This window comes from Oncorhynchus gorbuscha, linkage group LG11 (genome assembly GCF_021184085.1).
Source record: "Oncorhynchus gorbuscha isolate QuinsamMale2020 ecotype Even-year linkage group LG11, OgorEven_v1.0, whole genome shotgun sequence".
NCBI classification, from domain to species: Eukaryota; Metazoa; Chordata; class Actinopteri; order Salmoniformes; family Salmonidae; genus Oncorhynchus; species Oncorhynchus gorbuscha.
In genome coordinates, this window is record NC_060183.1 from 21,837,345 (window position 1) to 21,853,045 (window position 15,701).

The 15,701-nt window shown below is 46.0% G+C and overlaps 1 protein-coding gene across 4 annotated transcripts in view; it reads right to left on the minus strand.

Annotated features, from left to right (window-relative positions):
• The window catches only part of LOC124048290, a 90,158-nt gene that overhangs the window by 18,890 nt on the left and 55,567 nt on the right, over nucleotides 1–15,701 (minus strand). The window lies entirely within an intron of this gene.

The window sequence follows — 15,701 nt, forward strand, 5'->3', positions numbered from 1 at the left end:
CTGGGAGAAACAAATGGTTGAATCCATCAATCAATAAACTATTCAGTCAGAAAGCCAGTTAACCAATCAATCGTTTGTCTCCTCCTTCCTTTCAAGAATCCTCTTTGGGGCAAACACGACCGTTGACCTAAACTCGTGCACCATTTCTATGTTATATTCTTCAAGAATCAATGGGTAGACATCCTTAATGTTTAAGTCCAAAAATGTATGTAGCAACTGCTGATTGCCCCTTTAAGGGGAGTCTATGGAATAACACAGCAGGATTTGAAGAAAAAGGCTGCCGATTCTGTGTGCACCCTCATTGACAAATACAACAGGCTTTTGGAGTCACCGCGTTTCGCTTCGCTTTCCTATTAATCTCCTGTGACAGCCAAGCCATTCAGACATTCCTATTCAAATCCAGCCCCTTTTAGTGACAATGGGATATGCTAGCGGAATATGATCTACCGTTTAGCACTGAGGTTTCGAGGAAGAGGAGTGCAGAGCTATCAGCCCCTGACGGTGAATTCAGATCAAGGCCCTAGAAGGGACTGACGGACAACTGTGACAGCTGACGTGATGGAGAGGACTCTAGCAGGAAGTACATCATCACCACGTCCCTCCCAGATCCTTTGAACTCTGGGAAAATATTACAATGGTGTTTTCATAAGGAGTTGGGACAAATGGCTGTACAAGGTAGTAGGTCTCATCTGCCATTGAAATCAGCTTGAGCTTATTTATTTTCAAATGTTGTATGATTGAGAAACTGATTCTGATGATATTCAATTCGATCGAGTTGATTGACAGTTAAGTGTTGGTTTCCACATAATTTCGAGGTGTGGTTTCTCAGTCAAACCCATTGAAATGAACAATGTGTTCGATGTAGTGTATCCATTCAAACTCATTTCCTACGTTTCCTATTATACAGGCACTAATTGAAATACGTCTGAATATTCAAGAGCAGCCAGACCATTTGGATTTTAGGTTCTGGGCTCAAATGTCCCCTCGCTATGGAGACATACTGTATACAAATCGAGACTCAAACTATATTACGAGCTTCATGAATATTAATATTCAGCGCAGATAAGGGCCGACTTCGTGGAAAGCCGGCGTTGGCCCATTTCAAAGTCTAATTTCGATGCACTCTCTCACTTTCAACATATCAAATCTGGGGGTCAATTTGTGAACCCGAAAGACAGATGGATTGATCTACTGTTGCTAGTATCAACAGCAGTTATAGCCAAAGTGGCTCATTGAGAAATGTCATTAACTTGAGATTCATGGTCAAATTTGAGTCAATTATTGGTTTCTACATATAGACGCTCAAATGTCATTGCTTGGAAAGACAACGCCATTGCTTGGAAAGACAGTACCGTGCAGTATCGAAGAGCCCTTACTGCTGCTCGATCATCTTATTGTGAAGGTGGTAAATGACCTTTTAATGGCATCAGACCAAGGCTCTGCATCAGTCCTCGTGCTCGTAGACCTTAGTGCTGCTTTTGATATCATCGATCACCACATTCTTGTGGAGAGATTGGAAACCCAAATTGGTCTACACGGACAAGTTCTGGCCTGGTTTAGATCTTATCTGTCAGAAAGATATCAGTTTGTCTCTGTGAATGGTTTGTCCTCTGTAAATTTCGGTGTTCCTCAAAGTTCCGTTTTAGGACCACTATTGTTTTTACTATATATTTTACCTCTTGGGGATGTCATTCGAAAACATAATGTTAACTTTCACTGCTATGTGGATGACACACAGCTGTACATTTCAATGAAACATGGTGAAGCCCCAAAATTGCCCTCGCTAGAAGCCTGTGTTTCAGACATAAGGAAGTGGATGGCTGCAAACGTTCTACTTTTAAGCTCGGACAAAACAGAGGTGCTTGTTTTAGGTCCCAAGAAACAATCTTAATGGTTGTACAGTCGTCTCAAATAAAACTGTGGAGGACCTCGGCGTTACTCTGGACCCTGATCTCTCTTTTGACGAACATATCAAGACTGTTTCAAGGACAGCTTTTTCCCATCTACGTAACATTGCAAAAATCAGACACTTTCTGTCCAAAGATTATGCAGAAAAATGTATCCATGCTTTTGTTACTTCTAGGTTAGACTACTCCAATGCTCTACTTTCCGGCTACCCGGATAAAGCACTAAATAAACTTCCGTTAGTGTTAAATACGGCTGCTAGAATCCTGACTTGAACCAAAAAATGTGATCATATTACTCCAGTGCTAGCCTCCCTACACTGGCTTCCTGTCAAGGCAAGGGCTGAATTCAATATTTTACTGCTAACCTACAAAGCATTACATAGGCTTGCTCCTACCTATCTCTCTGATTTGGTCCTGCCGTACATACCTACATGTACGCTATGGTCACAAGACGCAGGCCTCCTAATTGTCCCTAGAATGTCTAAGCAAACAGCTGGAGGCAGGGCTTTCTCCTATAGAGCTCAATTTTTATGGAATGGTCTGCCTACCCATGTGAGAGACACAAACTCAGTCTTAACTGAAGACTCATCTCTTCAGTCGGTCATATGATTGAGTGTAGTCTGGCCCAGGAGTGTGAAGGTGAACGGAAAGGCTCTGGAGCAACGAACGGCCCTTGCTGTCTCTGCCTGGCCGGTTCCCCTCTATCCACTGGGATTCTCTGCCTCTAACCCTATTACAGGGGCTGAGTCACTGGCTTACTGGTGCTCTTTCATGCAGTCCCTAGGAGGGGTGCGTCACTTGAGTGGGTTGAGTCACTGATGTGATCTTCCTGTCTGGGTTGACACCCCCCCTTGGGTTGTGCCGTGGCGGAGATCTTTGTGGGCTATACTCGGCCTTATCTCAGGATGGTAAGTTGGTGGTTGAAGATATCCCTCTAGTGGTGTGGGGGCTGTGCTTTGGCAAAGTGGGTGGGGTTATATCCTTCCTGTTTGGCACTGTCCGGGGTATCATCGGATGGGGCCACAGTGTCTCCTGACCCGTCCTGTCTCAGCCTCCAGTATTTATGCTGCAGTAGTTTGTGTCGGGGGGCTAGGGTCAGTCTGTTTTATCTGGAGTACTTTTCCTGTCTTATCTGGTGTCCTGTGTGAATTTAAGTGTGCTCTCTCTAATTCTCTCTTTCTCTCTTTCTTTCTCTCTCTCTCTCGGAGGACCTGAGCCCTAGGACCATGCCTCAGGACTACCTGGCATGATGACTCCTTGCTGTCCCCAGTCCACCTGGCCGTGCTGCTGCTCCAGTTTAAACTATTCTGCCTGCGGCTATGGAATCCTAACCTGTTCACCGGACGTGTTACCTGTCTCAGACCTATTATTTGACCATGCTGGCCATTTATGAACATTTGAACATCTTGGCCATGTTCTGTTATAATCTCCACCCGGAACAGCCAGAAGAGGACTGGCCACCCCTCATAGCTTGGTTCCTCTCTAGGTTTCTTCATAGGTTTTGGCCTTTCTAGGGAGTTTTTCCTAGCCAATGTTCTTCAACACCTGCATTGCTTGCTGTTTGGGGTTTTATGCTGGGTTTCTGTACAGCACTTTGAGATATCGGCTGATGTACGAAGGGCTGTATAAATAAATTTGATTTGATTTGAAATGTAATTACAAATCCTGTTCATATTTCACTCCGATTGGAAAACCAGGCAAACTGAACCAAAAGCACAACAGTAAACATGAGAGTAAGTCGTATAGCTGAGACATACAGGGGGTCCATAATTATTGGCATTACAGTAGTAGTACATTGGAAGGAGATCAAGCTGAGAGAGACAGATGTTAATATACACGTAACACTGGTCCTGACTGCCAAGGAGTCGGTGGAGGGAAGTCTAACGTAATAGAGGTGTGGGGGTGAGGGGGGGGGTGGGGGGAGTTAATGTGGGAATAAGTGAGATGTATGGGGAGGCCCTGTCAGAACCATAAGAGTGGGAGAGAGAGGGGGAGGACAGGGTGTAGAGGCGTAATCAGTGTCACTGGGAGCATTCGGCCTCATTCAGATCAGGATGAATGTTCGTCACCTTCACCTACGCGCTTCGTCAGAGTCCCACGGCACCCGGGCAGCGAATGAGAGTTAGCCTTGAGGGCTGGTGTTACCACCGGTTACTACACACAACATGCGGTAGCCTAGATTACGGAAGGGCCTGTCAGCCTGGTGATCACCCAATCTGCAATCTACTCAACTAACAAATTATTCACAACCCTATAAAAGTCATATATAAATGTATTAATCTGTGGATGTACAAGATTGCATTGTCTTTGGTTGACAGACAAAAATGTCCCTAAATTACAAACACCTACAGTGCTAGGCATGGCATTTTACAGTATGTTGACATGACAGCGATAAACAATGTCATCAGAAATAAGAAATAGCTTGAAACACAACCCCACTTTAACACATGCAAACACAACCAAAGTGCTGAATTAAGTGTGGAACAGTTTAACGCAGCAGGTCGTGCTATGTTAGTCGGTGTCTTACCCGGGTGGCACATTGTACCTTCTTCCTCTTGCGGGCCTGTGGGTGGTTCTGTCCGTCTTGGGCCTTGCCCAGCAGGTCTGGGAACATAAGGGGCTTGAGGGAGCGCGAGCGGGGCGTACGGGGGTAGCGGAAAGGGTCAATCATCCGGAAGTCTCGGCCATAGCGGACTGAGCACAGGGAGCGCGAGCGCAGGCGCCCCGCCGAGTGCAGGCTGTTCACGCCGATCATGGCCCCCCCCGAGGGTAATGTTACACAGCAGGACTAGAGAGGCCAATCAGAGAAAGGTACACACGACACACAGCCAAGCGATGGTTCCAGATACACCCAGATTTCGTCTTTCTGTTCAGAGAGCTGTACAGTAGGGCATGGCCAAGAACAAGAGGAAAAAGGTGCCTGTCTGTCTGTCTGTCTGTCTGTCTGTCTGTCTGTCTGTCTGTCTGTCTGTCTGTCTGTCTGTCTGTCTGTCTGTCTGTCTGTCTGTCTGTCTGTCTGTCTGTCTGTCTGTCTGTCTGTCTGTCTCAGCAGCTCTTAAGTACAGTGATGAGACTGAGGGCCAAGCAGTTCAGTGACAGTTCATAGAGGGCCGTCTGTTGCAGGAAACAGCGCGTAGCTCCTGTCACTCTCACGGCGTCCCCGAGAGCATCAAACTGTGGTACACACTCTCTCACACACACTCATTAGGTCATCTGGAATCTGATCAAATGATAGATGATCGGACAGTTCATCTATAGAACATGGTATGGCAATTCCTTCATTGCCACTCAATGTCACACTGACATGTTTTGGATTGAATGTATTCCCAAGCGACACCGTCCACAGGTGGGCGTATCAGGTGATCAGTCAACACTGTTCTCGGATCAGATCCTCATTGAATTGATCCTCCAGGAGGTTTAATAATAGTCCTACCGGTCCTATTGGGAGAAGACAGTAGAATCTCTCAAACTGTTCCCTTGACAGCTGTTGGCTAAGCGGGCCCTCTGTCCCCCTTCTGCCCAGCTTAAACAGTATGCCTCCGAAAATGGTAACTGGCCAACTTTTGACCAGTGGCGTAACTGTGGGATGACAGATACTTACACACACTCACGTTGACACACACACACTCACTCCCGTTGACACACACTCACGTTGACACACACACTCACTCACGATGACACACACACACAGATGGTGCACAACACTTGCAGAGGTGTGAAAGGACAGCCAGCATGAAACAGATGGGTGCCAAGGGCGGAATTAAGGAGGTAAAAAGCACAGAGGCTCGTACACGTAGAAACACAAGCACACGCATAGAAACGCACACACACACACACGACGTAAAGAGTCCACATAGGACTCCTCCCACTTCCCGAGCAGGGATCCCAAATAGCACTCTCGATTGCGTCACTTGCCCCCAAAACACAAACAAAAAGTAATGAAGAAACAGGAGAAGAATTGAAGGGACTGTCTAACTAGACCAACGTCCAGTTAAAAAGAGAAGAGGGGAACAAGATATCGTAGGACTGCCTGGTTCAGTCTACCCAGTAGAGTAAAAGGGGGCTATGTTATATCCTGTTGCTCCCAGTGTAAGATGGAAGATGAACACCCCTTTGTCCGTCACCCAGAATGATGGAGGGATGACTACCCCTCTATTTTAGGAGATCAGCGTCCGTCCATCTGTCCGGGTCCCTCGTCGGCATCTACTCCTTCTTTGATCCCTCACTTCTTTGATCCCTCACTTCTTTTGATCCCTCACTTCTTTTGATCCCTCACTTCTTTGATCCCTCACTTCTTTTATCACCTTCTCCTTGTTCTTCAACGTGCCATCTCTCAATGCATCTTTTCAACGGTTCCAAATATCTTCCCATTGTGCCCTCTGGAGGGGGGAGGGGGGGTAGAGAAAAGCTTGTCCTCCTGCTGTTGTCTTTCCCTCCTTGTTTCTCTCTGTCTTTCAGTCGTCTATCTTTTTGTCATCCTCTTTTTGGTTCCGTGTCGGAGAGCTGCCGGAATCGTACTGAGGAGAGAGACCTGACGGCAACTGTGCATGTGCTCTCTTCTCTATATGAGCCCCTCCCTCTATCCCTCCCCTCCCTCTCTCTCTCTCTCTCTCTCTCTCTCTCTCTGTCTGTCGGCAGCGAATCACAGACTTCCAACTCCCTCTTCCAGTCACACACACACACATACTCACGCTTGCAGCACACACACACACACTCCTGAATATTCTTTGAATGGTGATTAGCATTCGGTGCTTGTCTCCTCAGTCAGGTGGTGGAGAGAGTGGTGAGAATCAGCAGGAAAATGTGTTTATGCACGTGTGTGTGTGTGTGTGTGTGTGTGTGTGTGTGTGTGTGTGTGTGTGTGTGTGTGTGTGTGTGTGTGTGTGTGTGTGTGTGTGTGTGTGTGTGTGTGTGTGTGTGTGTGTGTGTGTGTGTGTGTGTGTGTGTGTGTGTGTGTGTGTGTGTGTGTCTCTGAAGCTGACAGACGTCATTTCCGGTCACAACTTGCAGGCTTGTTTTCAAATTGCTGTGCGTTTTGTTGCCAACCTATTTTGCTACCTGACAACTTTACGGGTTTCACTTTTTTAATTACCGTTCATATATTTATTTTTTCCTCGACTTTTTCACTCCGGACGCTTTATCTGGACACGATTCGTCAGGACCTCCAACAGCCGAAGCTAAGTAGTAACATTAACATGATGCCTTCTAATTGCAGCCGCTGTGCTCGCCTTACGGCGAGGATAGCTGTACTGCAAGCCCAGCTTCAGACGCAATCGTTAGGCAAGGGTAATTTCAGTGTAGGAAAGGATGAAACAGCGTCTGTGCCACCAGTAAGTACAGATAGTAGTATAAATCCCCTGGCACAGTCCCCGCAGCCGGACAACTTTCTCACGGTTTCTGGTAGGAAATGCTGTAGGAACGCTCAACCGGTGTCGCTCATTCAGCAGACAGAAACTTTCAACCGGTTCTCCCCATTAAGCAGCGGGTCGGTGTCAGAGGCCGAGTCTTCTCTGGTCTCTACTCCTCCCGTTACGGGGTCTGAGACGCCGAAGCTTCCCACCATTAGCTCTGACAAATTGAAAACTCTAGTCATTGGCGACTCCATTACCCGCAGTATTAGACTTAAAGCGAATCATCCAGCGATCATACACTGTTTACCCGGGGCAGGGCTACCGACGTTAAGGCTAATCTGAAGATGGTGCTGGCTAAAGCTAAAACTGGCGAGTGTAGAGAGTATAGAGATATTGTTATCCACGTCGGCACCAACGATGTTAGGATGAAACAGTCAGAGATCACCAAGCGCAACATAGCTTCTGCGTGCATATCAGCTAGAAAGATGTGTCGGCATCGAGTAATTGTCTCTGGCCCCCTCCCAGTTAGGGAGTGATGAGCTCTACAGCAGAGTCTCACAACTCAATCGCTGGTTGAAAACTGTTTTCTGCCCCTCCCAAAAGATAGAATTTGTAGATAATTGGCCCTCTTTCTGGGACTCGCCCACAAACAGGACCAAGCCTGACCTGCTGAGGAGTGACGGACTCCATCCTAGCTGGAGGGGTGCTCTCATCTTATCTGCCAACATAGACAGGGCTCTAACTCCTCTAGCTCCACAATGAAATAGGGTGCAGGCCAGGCAGCAGGCTATTAGCCAGCCTGCCAGCATAGTGGAGTCTGCCACTAGCATAGTTAGTGTAGTCAGCTTAGCTATCACCATTGAGACCGTGTCTGTGCCTCGACCTGGGTTGGGCAAAACTAAACATGGCGGTGTTTGCCTTAGCAATCTCACTAGGATAAAGACCACCTCCATTCCTGTCATTACTGAAAGAGATCATGATACCTCACATCTCAAAATAGGGCTACTTAATGTTAGATCCCTTACTTCAAAGGCAATTATAGTCAATGAACTAATCACTGATCATAATCTTGATGTGATTGGCCTGACTGAAACATGGCTTAAGCCTGATGAATTTACTGTGTTAAATGAGGCCTCACCTCCTGGCTACACTAGTGACCATATCCCCCGTGCATCCCGCAAAGGCGGAGGTGTTGCTAACATTTACGATAGCAAATTTCAATTTACAAAAAAGAAAATGACGTTTTCGTCTTTTGAGCTTCTAGTCATGAAATCTATGCAGCCTACTCAATCACTTTTTATAGCTACTGTTTACAGGCCTCCTGGGCCATATACAGCGTTTCTCACTGAGTTCCCTGAATTCCTATCAGACCTTGTAGTCATTGCAGATAATATTCTAATCTTTGGTGACTTTAATATTCACATGGAAAAGTCCACAGACCCACTCCAAAAGGCTTTTGGAGCCATCATCGACTCAGTGGGTTTTGTCCAACATGTCTCTGGACCCACTCACTCTCACAGTCATACGCTGGACCTAGTTTTGTCCCATGGAATAAATGTTGTGGATCTTAATGTTTTTCCTCATAATCCTGGACTATCAGACCACCATTTTATTACGTTTGCAATTGCAACAAATAATCTGCTCAGACCCCAACCAAGGAACATCAAAAGTCGTGCTATAAATTCACAGACAACACAAAGATTCCTTGATGCCCTTCCAGACTCCCTCTGCCTACCCAAGGACGCCAGAGGACAAAAATCCGTTAACCACCTAACTGAGGATCTCAATTTAACCTTGCGCAATACCCTAGATGCAGTTGCACCCCTAAAAACTAAAAAAATGTCTCATAAGAAACTAGCTCCATGGTACACAGAAAATACCCGAGCTCTGAAGCAAGCTTCCAGAAAATTGGAACGGAAATGGCGCCACACCAAACTGGAAGTCTTCCGACTAGCTTGGAAGGATGGTACCGTGCAGTACCGAAGAGCCCTTACTGCTGCTCGATCGTCCTATTTTTCTAACTTAATTGAGGAAAATAAGAACAATCCGAAATTCCTTTTTGATACTGTGGCAAAGCTAACTAAAAAGCAGCATTCCCCAAGAGAGGATGACTTGCACTTTAGCAGTGATAAATTCATGAACTTCTTTGAGGAAAAGATTATGATTATTAGAAAGCAAATTACGGACTCCTCTTTAAACCTGCGTATTCCTCCAAACCTCAGTTGTCCTGAGTCTGCACAACTCTGCCAGGACCTAGGATCAAGAGAGACGCTCAAGTGTTTTAGTACTATATCTCTTGACACAATGATGAAAATAATCATGGCCTCTAAACCTTCAAGCTGTATACTGGACCCTATTCCAACTAAACTACTGAAAGAGCTGCTTCCTGTGCTTGGCCCTCCTATGTTGAACATAATAAACGGCTCTCTATCCACTGGATGTGTACCAAACTCACTAAAAGTGGCAGTAATAAAGCCTCTCTTGAAAAAGCCAAACCTTGACCCAGAAAATATAAAAAACTATCGGCCTATATCAAATCTTCCATTCCTCTCAAAGATTTTAGAGAAGGCTGTTGCGCAGCAACTCACTGCCTTCCTGAAGACAAACAATGTATACGAAATGCTTCAGTCTGGTTTTAGACCCCATCATAGCACTGAGACGGCACTTGTGAAGGTGGTAAATGACATTTTGATGGCATCGGACCGAGGCTCTGCATCTGTCCTCGTGCTCCTAGACCTTAGTGCTGCTTTTGATACCATCGATCACCACATTCTTTTGGAGAGATTGGAAACCCAAATTGGTCTACACGGACATGTTCTGGCCTGGTTTAGGTCTTATCTGTCGGAAAGATATCAGTTTGTCTCTGTGAATGGTTTGTCCTCTGACAAATCAACTGTACATTTCGGTGTTCCTCAAGGTTCTGTTTTAGGACCACTATTGTTTTCACTATATATTTTACCTCTTGGGGATGTTATTCGAAAACATAATGTAAACTTTCACTGCTATGCGGATGACACACAGCTGTACATTTCAATGAAACACGGTGAAGCACCAAAATTGCCCTCGCTAGAAGCATGTGTTTCAGACATAAGGAAGTGGATGGCTGCAAACTTTCTACTATTAAACTCGGACAAAACAGAGATGCTTGTTCTAGGTCCCAAGAAACAAAGAGATCTTCTGTTGAATCTGACAATTAATCTTAATGGTTGTACAGTCGTCTCAAATAAAACTGTGAAGGACCTCGGCGTTACTCTGGACCCTGATCTCTCTTTTGAAGAACATATCAAGACCATTTCGAGGACAGCTTTTTTCCATCTACGTAACATTGCAAAAATCAGAAACTTTCTGTCCAAAAATGATGCAGAAAAATTAATCCATGCTTTTGTCACTTCTAGGTTAGACTACTGCAATGCTCTATTTTCCGGCTACCGGATAAAGCACTAAATAAACTTCAGTTAGTGCTAAATACGGCTGCTAGAATCCTGACTAGAACCAAAAATTTGATCATATTACTCCAGTGCTAGCCTCTCTACACTGGCTTCCTGTCAAAGCAAGGGCTGATTTCAAGGTTTTACTGCTAACCTACAAAGCATTACATGGGCTTGCTCCTACCTACCTCTCTGATTTGGTCCTGCCGTACATACCTATACGTACGCTACGGTCACAAGACGCAGGCCTCCTAATTGTCCCTAGAATTTCTAAGCAAACAGCTGGAGGCAGGGCTTTCTCCTATAGAGCTCCATTTTTATGGAACGGTCTGCCTACCCATGTCAGAGACGCAAACTCGGTCTCAACCTTTAAGTCTTTACTGAAGACTCATCTCTTCAGTGGGTCATATGATTGAGTGTAGTCTGGCCCAGGAGTGGGAAGGTGAACGGAAAGGCTCTGGAGCAACGAACCGCCCTTGCTGTCTCTGCCTGGCCGGTTCCCCTTTTTCCACTGGGATTCTCTGCCTCTAACCCTGTTACGGGGGCTGAGTCACTGGCTTGCTGGGGCTCTCTCGTGCCGTCCCTGGGGGGGTGCGTCACCTGGGTGGGTTGATTCACTGTTGTGGTCGGCCTGTCTGGGTTTCCCCCCCTTTGGGTTGTACCGTGTCGGAGATCTTTGTGGGCTATACTCGGCCTTGTCTCAGGATGGTAAGTTGGTGGTTGTAGATTTCCCTCTAGTGGTGTGGGGGCTGTGCTTTGGCAAAGTGGGTGGGGTTATATCCTTCCTGTTTGGCCCTGTCCGGGGGTGTCCTCGGATGGGGCCACAGTGTCTCCTGACCCCTCCTGTCTCAGCCTCCAGTATTTATGCTGCAGTGGTTTATGTGTCGGGGGCTAGGGTCAGTTTGTTTATCTGGAGTACTTCTCCTGTCCTATTCGGTGTCCTGTGTAAATCTAAGTGTGCGTTCTCTAATTCTCTCCTTCTCTCCTTCTTTCTCTCTCTCGGAGGACCTGAGCCCTAGAACCATGCCCCAGGACTACCTGACATGATGACTCCTTGCTGTCCCCAGTCCACCTGGCCATGCTGCTGCTCCAGTTTCAACTGGCCTGGGCCCTAGGACCATGTCCCAGGACTACCTGACATGAGGACTCCTTGCTGTCCCCAGTCCACCTGGCCATGCTCCTGCTCCAGTTTCAACTGTTCTGCCTTACTATTATTCAACCATGCTGGTCATTTATGAACATTTGAACATCTTGGCCACGTTCTGTTATAATCTCCACCCGGCACAGCCAGAAGAGGACTGGCCACCCCACATATGCTCTCTCTAATTCTCTCTTTCTTTCTCTCTCTCGGAGGACCTGAGCCCTAGGACCGTGCCCCAGGACTACCTGACATGATGGCTCCTTGCTGTCCCCAGTCCACCTGACTGTGCTGCTGCTCCAGTTTCAACTGTTCTGCCTTATTATTATTTGACCATGCTGGTCATTTATGAACATTTGAACATCTTGGTCATTTTCTGTTATAATCTCTACCCGGCACAGCCAGAAGAGGACTGGCCACCCCACATAGCCCGGTTCCTCTCTAGGTTTCTTCCTAGGTTTTGGCATTTCTAGGGAGTTTTTCCTAGCCACCGTGCTTTTACACCTGCATTGTTTGCTGTTTGGGGTTTTAGGCTGGGTTTCTGTACAGCACTTTGAGATCTCAGCTGATGTACGAAGGGCTATATAAATAAATTTGATTTGATTTGATTTTGATTTGATTTGATTTGTGTGTGTGTGTGTGTGTGTGTGTGTGTGATATCTTGTGTGTGTTTTTTTTTCTTCTCTCAAATCAAATGTTATTTGTCACATGCTTCGTAAACAACAGGTGTGGACTAACAGTGAAATGCTTACCTACGGGCCCTTCCCGACAATGCAGAGAGCAACAACTAAACAAGAATCCATAACTTCAACCCGTAACGAACGAGCTCAAACCAGCCCGCACGTGAGCAACAAGCCTGTTGAACATTCAAGACAAACGCTATTGAACGACGAACAAAACATCCCGAAACAAAATGCAGTAGCGCCATTTCTAAAAGCCCATTTGCTTTGCTCCTCTTCTCTTCCAGTCAAGGCATTCGCCTGCATGCATGATTAGGTCGGAGTTCGAACCCTTCCCCAAGAGCAACCCAGCTACAATCGCACACCTGAAACCTAAAACCCTATCACCAATGCTAGAAAATAGGATTTGCATCTAAGGTATGGTCAGGGAAGAAACATGATAGAGGAGATAGAGGAGAAAATGTAGCCCTGGTCAGCAACCTGGGATGAGAAGATCCATGAAGGAAGTGGACTGGCCTCTTGTCAGATAGAATCTTTGACTTAAAGGGGAGAAATGAATGATATGCACCCATTGATGTGTGTAGAATATCACTTAGAAATACCTCACGAGCTTAGTTCAACTGTCGTACCCCATCAGAACCCCAAATATAAGCACTGCTTGTAAACAAAGAAAACGTAAACAAACACCATATAGCCTCAAAACACGGTTAAAACTATCATTTTGATATCATGGATGGTCAGTCCTTGTGTCCACAGCTGTGTCTATGAATGTGAGAGTGGTTACAGTTCTCAAGCTCCATCCCTCAGCTTTTTACCGAAAACAGGGGGCGGCTTTGTTATTGTTTCAACTGCTGATTGCCACATTAAGAATCAATAAGAGGGACAAGGGAACAGGATTAATCACACGATCTACAGCCATCGGGCTGACCAGAGATATAATGAGGGTGTCACTCACGCAGCTTGTGATTCATCGATATGACCGCAAGACTGAAACCACTCAGGTTTCCACACCCCGAGAGGCTAGACAATGGAGCTAGATCTATTCTCCGTATGCTAATGAGCAGCGCTCCCCCCAAAAAATACCACCGACAAGATAGACTACGGGGAAGTGGGAGGGGCAGAATGGACAGAGAGAACAGGGCAACAACTTAGATCCAATTAGAGATACTGTTTGTCCAACATATATGCATTACACCTGCCAGTGCCTTGTGTGACCTTATCAAAGTCCGCGGCCGGAGCTGAGAGGTCCAGTTCAAATGCAGGTTGACGTTTATTGTCCATGAGTCTTGTCCTTGAGGCAGAACTGAGCGATCGCCGCTAGACGGGCCAGCTGCAAAGTCCAAATTGGCTAAAATGTAAAAATTCATGAACATGTAAGGTTAGGGTTAGGCATTAGGGTTAACAGTGTGGTTAAGGTTAAGGTTGTCAGATGTTATGACGTTGTGGCTGTGCCAGCTATCGACCACACTGCTGAGCTGCCTCCAGAACAAGATTAATGACAAAAAATGCTAACCTGCCACATGTTCTCTCTCTCTCTCTCTCTCTCTCTCTCTCTCTCTCTCTCTCTCTCTCTCTCTCTCTCTCTCTCTCTCTCTCTCTCTCTCTCTCTCTCTCTCTCTCCCTCTCTCTCCCTCTCTCTCTCCCTCTCTCTCTCCCTCTCTCTCTCTCCCTCTCTCATATGTTCACTTGTGAGACAGCTTGGGGAGCGGGTGGGGTGCACTCTACACCCCACGTCTCTGCTAATTTAAGCAGCCAGCTAGCACCAGACATGACCTCTTTCCCTCAGCCCAGACTGAAAGGCTGGCACCCAGTAGCATGGCATAAGATATGCTGGCCTGGGTGAATGGCTGCCAGAGCTTTTGGGTACAGACACACAGACAAATGTAGATGCACCGCCCAACCTAAAAATTCCACAGAGGTGAAAAGGTGGTAAAGTATTCAGACCACTTGACTTTTTTGGTTAGGTTACAGCCTTATTCTAAAATTGATTAAATAGTCCCCCCCCCCATCAATCTACACAAAATACCCCATAATGACAAAGCAAAAACAGCTTTTTATACATTTTTGCAAATGTATTAAACATTTAAAACCAAAATATCACATTTACATAAGTACTCAGCCCCTTTACTCAGTACTTTGTTGAAGCACCTTTGGCAGCGTTTACAACCTTGAGTCTTCTTGGGTATGTCGCTACATTTACATTTACATTTAAGTCATTTAGCAGACTTGTAGCTTGTGCCAAGCTACAAGCTTGGCACACCTGTATTTGCAGAGTTTTTCCCATTCCTCTCTCCAGATTCTCTCAAACTCGGTCAGGTGGGATGGGGAGCGTTGCTGCACAGCTATTTTCAGGTCTCTCCAGAGATGTTCAATGAGGTTCAAATCCGGGCTCTGGCTGAGCCACTCAAGGACATTAAGAGACTTGTCCCGAAGCCACTCCTGCGTTGTTTTGGCTGTGTGTTTAGCTGTGTCATTGTCCTGTTGGAAGGTGAACCTTCGCCCCAGTCTGAGGTCCTGAGCACCCTGGAGCAGGTTTTCATCAAGGATCTCTCTGTACTTTACTCCGTTCATCTTTGCCTCGATCCTGACTTGTCTCCCAGTCCCTGCCACTGAAAAACATCCCACAGCACAATGCTGCCACCACCCACAGCATGATGATGTCACCACCATGGTTCACCGTAGGGAAGGGTACCAAAACATTTCTGCAGCATTGAAGGTCCCCAAGAGGGCAAGCTTACAGTAGATACCTGGCCCTGCTAGCCTTTGACCTCTGCACAGTAATACACTGGCTTGCGGTAACAGCCAACAAATTAAAAAGAGAGGTTTTAAGGGGTTTGGGCTCAAGGTGAAAATCTCAACTATGTGCTGTACAAGGCCCCCAAATCCTAATCCTTTCCAATAATTGGTGATGGGAAAGTTCTGACTGTCTAGTTACATAATTGAACACTGAATCCTTTGGGTGGTTGACTATGACTAGTCTACAAACATCTCTCTGTGTGACATACACTAACGGTCAACAGTTTTAGAACACTGACTCATTCAAGGGTTTTTCTTTATTTTTACTATTTTCTACATTGTAGAATAATAGTGAATACATCAAAACTACGAAATAACTCTTATGGAATCATGTAGTAACCAAAAATGTGTTAAACAAATCAAAATCAATTTTATATTTGAGATTCTTCAAAGTAGCCACC